Source organism: Lepidochelys kempii, chromosome 9, assembly GCF_965140285.1.
Source record: "Lepidochelys kempii isolate rLepKem1 chromosome 9, rLepKem1.hap1, whole genome shotgun sequence".
Lineage (NCBI taxonomy): Eukaryota > Metazoa > Chordata > Testudines > Cheloniidae > Lepidochelys > Lepidochelys kempii.
In genome coordinates, this window is record NC_136388.1 from 41,118,491 (window position 1) to 41,131,858 (window position 13,368).

The following is a 13,368-nucleotide window of genomic DNA, read 5'->3' on the forward strand; positions in this document are numbered from 1 at the left end:
TAGGACTAGTCAAATTTTCTATAGTTTTTTTTTTAATTAATAGAAAATTGGTTTTCAGCTAAATGCAAACATTGCAGAAAGTGCCATTTTTCCCCCCATCAGAAAAGCCTAAAAAGTTTGAGTGATTTTGATTAAAAGCTGAAGAAGTTTTCCACTAAAAAAAATTCAGTTTAAAAAAAAAAAGTGTGTGTGTGGGGGGTCATTTTTATTGAACCTATTTTCTGGATTTCTCTATTTAGAAGGTTACTTTGTTTATTTCTGAAAAAATATTAAAACGACTAAGAATTAAGCATGGTACTTAATTAGCTGCTGGCCAGAGCCCAGATGAGATGCCAAAGGACAGAGTTATTTTCTAGTTCTACAACTTACAGATTTTATAGACATTTAAGTATTAAGCAGTTTGAAATAGGATCAAACAACCAACCATATACATTGATTTAGTTGGGGATCGGTCCTGCTTTGAGCAGGGAGTTGGACTAGATGACCTCCTGAGGGCCCTTTCAACCCTGATATTCTATGTTTCTATTATTACCGCGTCTGATCACCCACATTTTGTGACACTACTTCTTATCTCCTTCTCACTACAGTTCTTTAGTATTACCAGTGATGCGGTCTCAAATCACCCCCTTTAGTCTTCTATTTTTCTATCCAATTGTTTTCACTATTAGAGACTATTTTGGTCTCTAAGAAAAAAAATATTTAAAATAAGTGTTTGTCTAAGTAACAACTTGGCCCCCAATTGACTAGAAGGCTAAAATTGAGTGCAGGCTTTGAAGACAATACAGTAGCACCAACAGGAAGAGTTTGTGGAAACACAGAAAATCCCATGCACTAAATTACGTTTTAAACACCATTGCTAGTGAAGATTATCTGAGTGATCACAATAATTTAAACAATGAAAAACAATATTTTTTCTGTCTTGTAACAGCAGTCTGGGTTTTAAAATGGGTACACCTGACATAAGATTGACACAAGAGTTTACCTTTGAAAACAAAGACTGGCAAAGCTCTGGAGATAATTCCTGCATGTTTATCGATCAGTTCAACACCTATTACCTCTGCCTTCAGCAAACAGAGGACTGGGCATCAGAGACGTAAGCAGCTGCACGATCCATGAAATTCAGAACAAACTATCAAGAATCCTGATAGACATAGGAAAAACCTTGAAGACTTTCTAGCCAACATTAGCCATCCCACAATTGATAAATATTTGAATTTGAGATGTTGCTTTTAGAATGCAGGTTATTTCAGTCATGTATTGTTGTACTAAATAGTCTATTAGCACTATACTTCCATTTCTTCTCACATTTTTAGAATCTTCCCATATTTTACAATACTCTGGGCCAAATACAGCTGAGTTATAAGTCAAGTAACTCCCACTGACTAAAAGGAGTGGCGACATCTCATGTCACGGCAGAATTTGGTCCTGAAATACATAGGGAATATGATTAAGGTAGATAGTGTTGAAATCAGTTTAATCATTAATACAAAAAATGTTACTTTAAGTGTCCTGTAATGCACTAGGCAATTAACTCCCAGTGCAGATGCAAGATATGATCCCTGCCTTAAGAAGCTGACCAACTAATTTCAAAACATGACAACGGTGGTATCATGCTGTCTGGAGTGGCTCATGACTGTGAGCGCAAACCTCAGGGCAGACTGTCAAAAAGCAAGGCAGAAACCCCAGTCTGATTGTATAACGTATATCCCATGGTATGAAAGTTATATTGAGTGTTTGCAATATATGTCTCTCTAATTTGTGGAACTCACCAAACAGCAAAAGTAGCATTAATTAAGGTAAAGTACTCAGCCTGCATAGAAGGTGGCTCACTGATAGGCAAATTAAGTACTGTGTAGCATTAAAAGGACAGAGACCTTGTTGATTGCATTTCTCACTCCTTCTTGGAAGGGGAGGCCAGTGCATGAACTCATCCCTTCAGCTTGGTTTCCAGGGAGAAAAAGGATAAAAATTCCTGACAAGGACACACTGGGTCTCTTTATGCGGTTTGGACTGTTGAGGGGCAAAGATTCCTAAACATAAGCTACTTCGCATGGGTCAGCCTTAAAGGACATATAGAGCTGGTATTTTTATTCCCCTGCCCCCAACCCAGAATCCAAGCTGATGGGATGAGTTCAAGCACAGGCCTCCCCCTTCCTGGAGAGAGTAAGGAACGCAATCAACAGACTCTGTCTTTTGGCGGTACACAATGTCTCATTTGCCTTCAGTGGGCCATCTGGTGCACAGGCCAAGCTCTTTACCTTAATTAATGCTTTTTTTCTCCTGTTTGGGGAGTTACAAAATTACAGAGGCTTACAATGCCATCACTCCAAATAAGTTTATATCATGGGATACAGATAGTATAAATAGGATTATACAGGCAGCATCCTACAAGCATTCCACAAAGCCTAAACACTAAAACATTCTTATAAACACTAACATGCATTTTAACTATACTATCCCACAAGTAAGCCAGACCTGTTTCCAGCAATGCATTTGTCAGTGCTCAGAGAGGCACTGGGCCTTGGCACAAGCTGGCACCTGGTTTACCAGCATCACAGATGGTACCAACACAACAGAGGGAGAAGAGGAGGAGGAAAGACAGAGGCATCGCCAATATGTTTAAGACTAGTGCACAACACAAACAGGCTCAGAACACATGTTGAATAGAATGAATAAGTCTTGGCGCTGTGACAGAAGTGGATCTTTAGGGCAGATCAGTTTAGGAAGGGTGCTCTAGGCATAGAAGAAAGCATGAAGATGGTTATGGAAGAAATGGACAAACGGAGAATCAAGGCTAGCATTGTCGGAGTAGAGTGAGTGGGTGACAATAAAACACTATCCAATAAATGGGGGGAGGGGGACGAGAGAGAGAGTTAGGAAAATAATTAATGGAGGTTTTTTCCTAAAATTGTTCGGTTAGAAACTAGCCTAATTGAATTTACCCTAATGCTACAAAGTCAAAGCAGTACACAACAACAGCAATTTAAATCGCCAATTTTGTTATACAGTGATTTTTTTATTCCTATATTGAAAGATGGAGACAAATTTAAGATATTCCTAAACTCAAGTTACCATCCTTGTGACGAGATGCTACTGCTCATATACGTGCACAAGCCTTAATTCCTTAAAGCAGCAGCCTCAGAAGAACAAGGGTTGTTTTACAAGTGTTAGATTTGTTTATAGCAGATAAAGGCTGTAGAATTTGCCTCAGGTTTTCCATTAGGACTTTTCAGAGACCAGAATCAGGACTATGGGGCACTTCAGACACTGTTTAGATCTTCTTGTTTTTAATAAATTTGGATTGAAACAACTTCTGATACAATGCAACAAAGAAAGTAGTTGGAACAGGATTACTGGTGAAATAGTCCTTCATTTTTTCCTGTTTAGTTTATGATCTGCTGCAGAAGAGTTTGGGGCAAAGCAATGAAATGTTGCTATGACTGTTCTGTTCTGATACACAGTGGTAGTATGGTGCTGGTTAGATAAACAATGCAGTGTTTCTAATCACATTAGTGAAGGCATGAGGAGGACACTCCTCTTAACCAAAGTGAGAGTGGCCATGAAAGGATACCCAGCTTAGTTTGTATGTGTGACTGGAAGGAGAGAAAGAGAAGAGATGAATTACAGTACGTCCTACACATTTTTGGGGAGTTCAGTCTCTGAACTAGAGTTTTTGTTTAAATAGTGTTTCTTTTTCCATTAAATGGGTCTCAAAATATTTTTCAGAATTGCTTTCTGGGTCCGGCTGGTCACTATAAATCAGGGTACCAACTACTCAGGAGTTAAATATGCTGTCAGAAAAAATTAGCAGGTTTCTCAAGTAATTACGTCAAGAATGTCTTCTCTGAAGGAAACCATTAATTGTATTCCATCAACCAGATGACAGGAAATCAACTTTTTCCCACAGAAACCCCAACTGTTAAGAAAGCAAGGAGCTATGATCTATTCGTCAACTTCATCTACTGATTTATAATTCAGCAAGGACTTCTGCTCTTCTAAGTGTTCTCTTACACTCATGGCACTTACAATATGTCAAACAACTGCCCAGTTTAGGAACATCATGATCCAGCACCTAGTCAGGTTGAAATATAGCCATTCAGAGATGTAAGGGAAAAGCAACAACCCTGGTTCCCTAGACACCCACCCACACAAATAAACAAATGACATTAAAAAAAAAAGAGAGAGAAAAGCCTGCTGTTTAGCAAGGCAGAGGACCATGTGTACGCATGCGCGCACCCCCCACCCCCGCCCCTCTAATGAAATAAGGCCATGTCTACACTATGAGTGCGACGGCAACACAGCTGTAGCATTGCAGCTGTGCTGCTGTAGCACCATAGTGTAGATGTTTCCGACAGCGACGGAAGGGTTCCTCCACCCCACATAATCATTGTAGCTAATCCATTTCTCCGAGCAGCAATAGCTAGATGAAAGGGAGAATTCTTCTGTCGACTGAGCCACACCTGCACCAGCGGCTAGGACAGCTTAACTATGGCACTCAGGGGTGTGAGTTTTTCACAACCTGAGCACTGTAGCTAGGATCTAAAATTTTAAATGTAGTCCAGGCCTAAGTAAAATAAAAGAGGCTGTCACTCACTACTTACTGGTCTGTCCTATCACAGCTTCTGGCAGCTAGCCCAACACATATCTGGAGTATAAATCCAATTTAAAGTTAAAAAAAAAAAAAAAAGTTAGAGGTCTGATCCTACTACCCTGACTCATCCACCATTGAGTAAAATGAGATTATTTCTGCTCCTAAAGATTACTCTGCCTAATTTACAGAATTAGGGCCTACAAATTGTTCTACTTTCACAACAGGCTCTATGGAGTCTGAATCTTCTTACAAAAATACCCAGCATTTTTCCTATCAGTGTGCTTAAGATTATTTATTTTTTAACATATATGCATACACAATGTTAAAACTTGCTCCTTAGCTCTCTTTTGTGTTATAAAGTGTTCCACTAGGCTATCTGGGAGATATCAACCAGTACAAACAGTGACATGTAGCAAGAATCTGCAGACACTTTGTAAATAGTTCCCTTTATACACTAATTTCAATAAAGAATTATTGTAAAAGCAATGCGGTTCAGGCCACCTCCCTCTCCCCATCTCTGACTGAAACCAATAGCTCAGTTTTTATAGTCCATTACTTCGTATTCTGATGGGATTGGGTTTGTTCATTTTGATGAGACAAGCAGATTGAAAGTCGAGGCAGTTTGGTTGAGTAGACCAGACAAGGGATTAAGAGACTGGGTTCTATCTTTGATTCTTGTCATTGGCCTGCCTTGGGCAACTCCTCTTTTCACCTTTCTGTACCTCTGTTCTACTCCTCCCCTGAGTCTAAACAGACAAACCTCTTTGGGACAGGGCCCCAGGGCCGGTTCTTACTATGACAATCACAGAATCATAAAAATGTAGCTAGAAGGGATCTCAAGAAGTCATCTAGTCCATTCCCCTGAGCTGAGGCAGGACGAAGTATACCTAGACAATACCTGGTTTTCTACCCCGTTATTAAAAGCCTCCAATGATGGGGATTCCACAACCTCCCTTGGTAACTTACTTCAACAGGTAGCTGTCCTCATAATTATTAGAAAGTTTTTTCCTAAGTCTTCTTTGCTACAAGCCAATTATTTCTTGCCCTACCTTCAGCGGACATGGAGAACAGTTAATCACGGTCCTCTTTATAATAGTCCTTAATATATTTGAAGACTTATCAACTTCCCCGTCAATCGTCTTTTCTAAAAAGACTAAACATGCCCAGTTTTTAAAAACTCACACTCAAAGGTCAGATTTTCAGAACTTTGAATCACTTTTGTTTTTCTCCTCCTCTTGCCAATTTGTCTACTACTGCTTAGGTAGTTATTTCCTATTTTGTGCTTGTGCAGTTGATTTTTTCCCCGCCTTAGTGCAGTATTTTGCATTTGCATTTATCAAAGGTCATTTTGAACTCTGATCTTGTCCTCCAAAATACTTTCAATCCCTCCTATTTTAATGTCATCCGCAAATTTTATAAGCGTATTCTCCACTCCATTATTAAAATCATTAACGAAAATATTGACTAGGACCAGACTGTGGACAAACTCCTGTAGGTTCACATTAGACACATCTTGCCAGTTGGACAGCAAACCACTGATAACTATTTTTGGAGTACCTCCTTTCAACCAATTGTGCACCCAAATAGTAGTAGATTTATCGAAACCACACTTCCTCAGTTTGCATACAAGAATGTCATGTGGGACTTTGTGAAAAACTCTAGTAAAAAGCAACATATTAATTAGATCTACGAGTATGTAGAGCACCTCACACAGTTGGGTTTCTAGCTATTACTGTAATATAAAAATTAGAGTCCACCACTGAGCTGTACCCAAATATTTGCACCCACTATATCTAATAACAGTGAAAAACAAATCCGTTACTTACTGAACTGTGCACTTAAGGGTTACATTCTGGCTTTGCCATTAGCCCTGACTAGTGCACAGTGCATTGCTCTGCCTTGCATTCCCCAGTCCACAATCTAGCCCAAAAGGGAGTTACCAGAAGGGGGAGGGAGTGTGTGCATGCACTACGTATTTTATAGCACTCATTGTAAGCCTGGCAACTGGGAGAGGGAAAACACCCTCACCAAGTGGCTGCACCCTCAAAGCTACTTTTCTTGATTTACAATGCACTTAAAAAAAGGAGCTACCAAAAGAAGGGTACGTTATATTCTGCATAATAAAATTTATGAAGTATATAAATTCAATTACATCACTGAAATTGTATTGTAATAAAGAAAAGAGCCATCATTCAAAGAACACACTGATGCATTTGACATTTTTCAGCCATGAATTACAATGTGATAAACTGATTCTTAGAAATAATAAATAAGCCTGATGATAATCACTGAAGAGGTACAAATCTTTTGAAATGTGCCATTTATGTTGCATAACACAAATGGTCACTAGTTGTTATTTTCGCTGCATTAAGAAACTTGTTTTTCAGCTCATATATTTCCTTCTCCTCCTATTATACATGCCCCCTGCAAGCAATTGATTTTGGACCCCTGGCTATATATTTTTGGCCTTTCATTTTTGATTGACAGTCAACTTTTTGCGGTCTTTTTACACTAGAATGATCTGTTCATGGCATACAGAGAAGTTAAATAAAAACAGAAAATACTCTTACTAGAAGCTTGCAATGACACTACTTTATTTCTTAGAAGTCAGAACAATAACGCACAACTGTTTCAAGTGAGTCCAGAAGTACCATCTCCAGAAAGATACATTACTACAGTGCTTCTAGGAATGATTACTGCATAGTGCCCAACAACCTAGTGACTGTTTCATCATGCTGAGAAGTACTGCCTTTCAGAGGTACTCACAGGGATGTCAATGTTTTTATATTAATATCTTTACATTGCATAGGTTACAATTCTCAGCCAACTGGCAGAGCATGTTAAAAAGCAGAAGTAAAATCTCTCGGTAGGCACATTTAGCCAAGGGTTAATAGAATCAGCAGGCGTGTGCAGTTGTTTGTTTGTTTTTGCATCAGTAACATCCGCATCCCCCAGACTGGATGATGGTATTTGTCAAAAGTAAAATTAGTCCATTTTAGAGTTAAAGTTGAAATGAAAGCATGCTGTTTGCAATTCACCCTTTCCCTAGTCCATTGTGGGGGAGTGGTGGAACATATTTCAGTGACTAGCAGCTAAATGCCAATGATCTCTTAATTATGTCATCTTAGACAGAAAGTATATTTCAACCCTAGCACTTTATACTGTCATACTTTTGCAAGATTGATTGCCACAGTAATTCTTTTCATGTAAGCATGTGCAGTGGTTCACCAAACAAAAATTATCCAATAATTCAATCAAAAATTCAGTTGGGTACTGTGTGAAATAATCACATTCCTGGAGCTTTAGACTACACAAGGCATAGTTGAGAGCTTCCTGTTCCCTGAGGTGCAATTGTCCCATATTTATATCCACTAGAGGGGCCTTGTTACTCTTTAGACTTCCTTTGCTTTTCTGTAAAATACGTTTACTCTGATCAATGACAAATGTTGATTGTTCAAGTGAGAATCAATGGTGACATTAGTAAAAATTAGTCTCACTCTCGAAGGCTAACCAGACAATAAAAGTGATCTTTCAAACTAGGTGTTGAGTAGCATTTACTGAAATAAAGCTTGTGAATACAGTCCGCTTTGCTATGTTACAGATGCTCATTCTGTGAATGGAGCTAGTCAATGCTGACCAAGTTAAACTAGTATATCACAAAAAATCTAATAACTATAATAAATAACCTAATAACCTCCCTATATCAGTTTTCCCTCAGCCTACTCTCCCTTCCTAACTTTCTTCAGCTAATCTGAGTGTAACAGCATTTAAGCACCATTGAGAAGAGTAGAGTTCAACATGATGCTAACTGTGAGTGGCCAGCCAGGGAAGACAGGACAACCTATGCTCTCCATCATGTCAACTGACTAGCGGTTAATCATTAGGCTTGGTCTACATTCATTAGTCAGCATCGTGTCATCTAATATAACTCTACTCAAACATCCACTGAAGACCCTGTGATGAGTGACAACTGGACCCCATGGAACAAGGGAGAGGGGCACCTATCTATGATCATTATAAATGACACAGACTTCCATGAAATTTAAAGTTGCAACCAAATCCACCACGATTTCAAACTGGGTACTTTCTTTTTAGAGAACTTTCCACAAAGCTCAAATCAAGACAAACTGATTCTAAAACTCATTGCATTTGGGTTCGATGTGGCCTGGTCAAAGGATATATAACCAGCCCATAACATTCCAATACTGAAGAATGCAAGCTTTCATTTAACAATCCTTAGGTTTCTCACACTTGTAGCTGTGAAAATAACCTTCCAAATGTGAGTCACTGACATAGTCTTAAACAACCTGAATCACCTCTAAAGTGGGTGTGTCATCTTAATTGGGTGTTACTGGACACCGGGTTGACAGATGACTGTTTCAAAACATAGGTATGCAACCGCACAAAATAGTTTTGGCATGCAAATCAAGCCATTAGCCATTTGTCCATGCAAATAAACGAAGGACAGAAATATCTGGGGTTGAGTTTTAAGTTCCTTGATTCATTCCCCTGCCCCCAGTAGAATGAAGCTGAATGAAATGATATTTGCTAAAGTAAGATTTTATTGCTTCACAGAGACCATATTTTAACCACAGTCATTGCCATCAGGAGGAGATCCACTGTGAACTGAGGGGGAGTGTGTGCGCACGCGCGTATCCCTAGCTTTGCCATGGTTAAAAGTATAATTTGTCCCTTTTTACTGGTTAAGTCTGACAACCCTTCTAAAGAAGACTACTTTGTGTCAACTACAAAAACTGTCCTTGAATCTATGCTATTTACAGGGCAGGGGGGAGGGGGAGAGTGTTTAGAAAGTTGTGTGCAACAAGAGGTGTGGGCTGAATCTTGTACTTTACTTTGGGTAGAATTTGAGACCAGCAAATCATCAGGGATCAAACATTGGGCTTTTACTTTCAGTGTCAGCCAAACAAAAATATAATTATTTTGAGGCAGTTTGTAGAGCTGAAATTACATTTAATTAAAAGCCTCATCTAAATAGGTTTCTCTTGTTGTGTTTGGAAGTTTGTCAAAATTTAGATCTGCAGTCTCATTCTCTCCATGAGGGATGGAAATTGCTTTTGTCCACTTCATCTTCAGAAATGACCCCAAAAGGAATAGGAGAGGTATTATTAATCAAAAGTGCACTGGCAAGAGATACAGAGTTGTCATAAATATAAAGGGAAGGGTAAACACCTTTAAATCCCTCCTGGCCAGAGGAAAAACCCTTTCACCTGTAAAGGGTTAAGAAGCTAGGATAACCTCGCTGGCACCTGACCAAAATGACCAATGAGGAGACAAGATACTTTCACAGCTGGAGGGGGGAGGGGAGCGGGGAAAACAAATGTTCTCTCTGTCTGTGTGATGCTTTTGCCGGGAACAGAAAAGGTAAGGAGTCTTAGAACTTAGTAAGTAATCTAGCTAGATATGCATTAGATTCTGTTTTGTTTAAATGGCTGATAAAATAAGTTGTGCTGAATGGAATGTATATTCCTGTTTTTGTGTCTTTTTTGTAACTTAAGGTTTTGCCTAGAGGGTTCTCTATGTTTTTAATCTAATTACCCTGTAAGGTATTTACCATCCTGATTTTACAGAGGTGATTCTTTTACTTTTTCTTCAATTAAAATTCTTCTTTTAAGAACCTGATTGCTTTTTCCTTGTTCTTAAGATCCAAGGGTTTGGGTCTGTGTTCACCTATGCAAATTGGTGAGGATTTTTATCAAGCGTTCCCCAGGAAAGGGGGTGTAGGGTTTGGGAGAATTTTGGAGGGGGAAAGACGTTTCCAAGCGGGCTCTTTCCCAGTTATATATTTGTTAGACACTTGGTGGTGGCAGCAATAAAGTCCAAGGGCAAAAGGTAAAATAGTTTGTACCTTGGGGAAGTTTTAACCTAAGCTGGTAAAAATAAGCTTTGGGGGTTTTTCATGCAGGTCCCCACATCTGTACCCTAGAGTTCAGAGTGGGGAAGGAACCTTTACAAGAGTGCATGTGCCCACATTAATAGCAACCTTCAATAGGGTTGTGTCTCCCCAAAAGCAAAATATAGGGAAGGAAGGAATTTGAGACCTGTGCAGCTAGAAACTCAGTAAAAGCAGAGGGAACTGGCAAGGACTGAACTGAATTTCTGAACTTTGTGAGTAGATGAGTTAACTTAATGGGATTACTCACCTGCATAAGCATTTGCAGGATGGCAGCCCATAAATGTGTACTTGATTCTGATAGAGTTACTTAGGAAAACGAGTCTTCCCATCTCTAAGGGCACATCTACATTGCAGCTGAGAGATGGAATTCCCAGATCAGGTCAGTGTACATGCACTAGCTCTCAAGCTAGTGCCTAAAAATAGCACTGAGCCGCAGTGGCAGTGGCTGGCAGCTCAGGCTAGCGGCTTGAGTCTACAGTCACCCCTGGCTAGCCCGAGGTGTCACAGCCACACTGCTATTCTTAGGGTATGTCTACACTGCAGCTAGACACTTGCAGCTGGCTTGTGCCAGCTGACTCAGGCTCACAGGGCTGTTTAATGGTGGGATAGACAATCGGGCTCAAGCTGGAACCCAGGATCTGTGACCCCAATCCTGTGAGGTGAAAGGGTCCCAAAATCCAGGCTCCAGCCTGAGCCTGAACAGCTACACCATAAACAAACAGCCCCTTAGCCCTAGCCCTATGAGTCTGAGTCAGCGGCCATGGAACGGTTGCCGGTTTTTAATTGCAGTGTAGACATACCTTTAGGAGCTAGCTTGAGCAAAGCTGGTGCCTGTACATCTACCTGAGCTGACAGGTACATCTCCCAACTGCAATGTTGACATATCCTAAGGTTTGGGCCAAAGCACAATGAAGTCAGTGACAGGCTTTCCATTTACTTCAATGGATTTTTAATCAGGACCTACATGCACATAACTCCTGATGACTTCATTTATGTTTTCCAAACAACCAGCACAGGATTAGGTCGAAGGACAAATTAGAACAAACATTTCAATATTAATTCCAGACTATGCATTTATTTAAACAGCTGAAAGTTATTGATTAGTTTACATAATTAAAAAAAAACAAACACACCAGCATTCACAGTACTTTGATTGTTATTTTACATGGTAACATTAAGATGGTTACCAGAAGTCCTGGAAAGGATGCTACTTAATTTCCTTGTGATACATAAATAAAATTAAATCTGTTATTAAAACAATCATAGCCTGTACAGAAAGCCAATACTGGAAATGTAAAATTCTCTCTGCCCCACTACTCTGTTATAATATAGTAATACATTGCAACAAGAGGGCTTTAGGAGCCATAGAAAAAGATAACTTTGTTAAAGGCCATGCTGTTGCTGAAAGCATATACATTTGGCGCTTGTATTGTGGGTGGGTTTTTTTGTTTTAAGTTCGTTTATGAACTATCTTACCTTATCCTTCAGAAGGATCTGATGTCAAAAACCCTCATTTTCTGCATGATAATGCAGTATACTTCTTTATCACCATGATAAAAATAAAAGTACACTTTTCTTTAAAGTGTCTTCAAAGCTATGTAACACTTGAATTTTGTCACCACCATAGTAATAAGCACACTGCATTATGATACAGGTAAGCAAAGAAAGTGAGGCTTTTTGAAGTAGAAGATAAGGGGTTTTTTTTAAATTAATTTATAAAACACCTTTCCCTTCTCCTCCTCACCTTTCAGCAGCAGTATGGCCTTTAACCTGGGCCAAAGCCCAGACCTTCCATTTTTACCAGTTCCCAGACACCGCTGCCCCACCCCCACCCCAGGACATGGATATTCACACTGCACCCCATCTCTCATATTCCTCCTTGATCATGTGACACCCCAAAGGGTGATATGTCAGAAGTACGTAAAACAATCTTATAATATTTGAATGTTATCATTACTGTAAAACAAAGCCCATATTAATGGAATTTCAATACCAGATATTATGCTCAGCAGTTTCATGAACCAAGCATACTTGAACATGTTTACTTTTGTTCTTTTTTTTTTTTTTTAATTAAGCAAGAACATAGCCCACCCTAAAAACCTTTACTTGCAATACAAATAAGTAATCTAAGCAAGGGATCCATCTTCCTGTATGTCAGAAATAGTTCACACACTTTGGGTGTTTAACTGTCCAATAACTAGTGAAAGAGATGGGGTAAAATGTGAATACCCACATCCTTGGTGGGGGTGTACTTGTGCTGTGGCCAGATAGCAGCATTCTAAAAGGTGGATTCTGTCCAGTACAATGAGATATTACATTAATCTGCTGAGAACCCAGACCAATGTTCTTTTACTGTTACAGATATTTATTTCTTCAGAGCTCTTTTGTTCATGAAATAACCAAGTGAACTTTTGATTACTGAGGATAAATGTGGGCTTTCCCAAAAGCATTGATGCTAGGTGAATTTGCTTGGGCACAGATTTAATGAAGTGATTTATTCTGACAAGAGATCAAAGCCCAAATAACCTGCCTTCTTTGGTTCACCCACAAGATGCTAGAGACAATAAAGCTAGACGCAAAAGAATCAGACTAGATCCTCTCTAAACTCCTTAAATGGCACATTATTGGATTATATGATGAAGGCAAAGTTGAGAGTAAGAGTATAAACCAATATAATTTACTCCTTCCAGCCCCTGTGTGAAATCTGAAATAAGAGGAGGAATGTGCTTTTGAGGACCTATTGGTCACATCCCTTTTACTGGTATTTTTGATGTTTCCAAATCTACAGCCTTGCCAGGGGATGTCAGCCTCTATGGTCTCAGTAGGGTTGCTACAAAGGTCAAGAATATTAGGATTGAAAATA

General features: G+C 39.3%; 1 protein-coding gene across 3 annotated transcripts in view; it reads right to left on the reverse strand.

The window, feature by feature from the left end:
- Positions 1 to 13,368, reverse strand: part of CLSTN2 (calsyntenin 2) — a 741,931-nt gene that overhangs the window by 521,685 nt on the left and 206,878 nt on the right. The window lies entirely within an intron of this gene.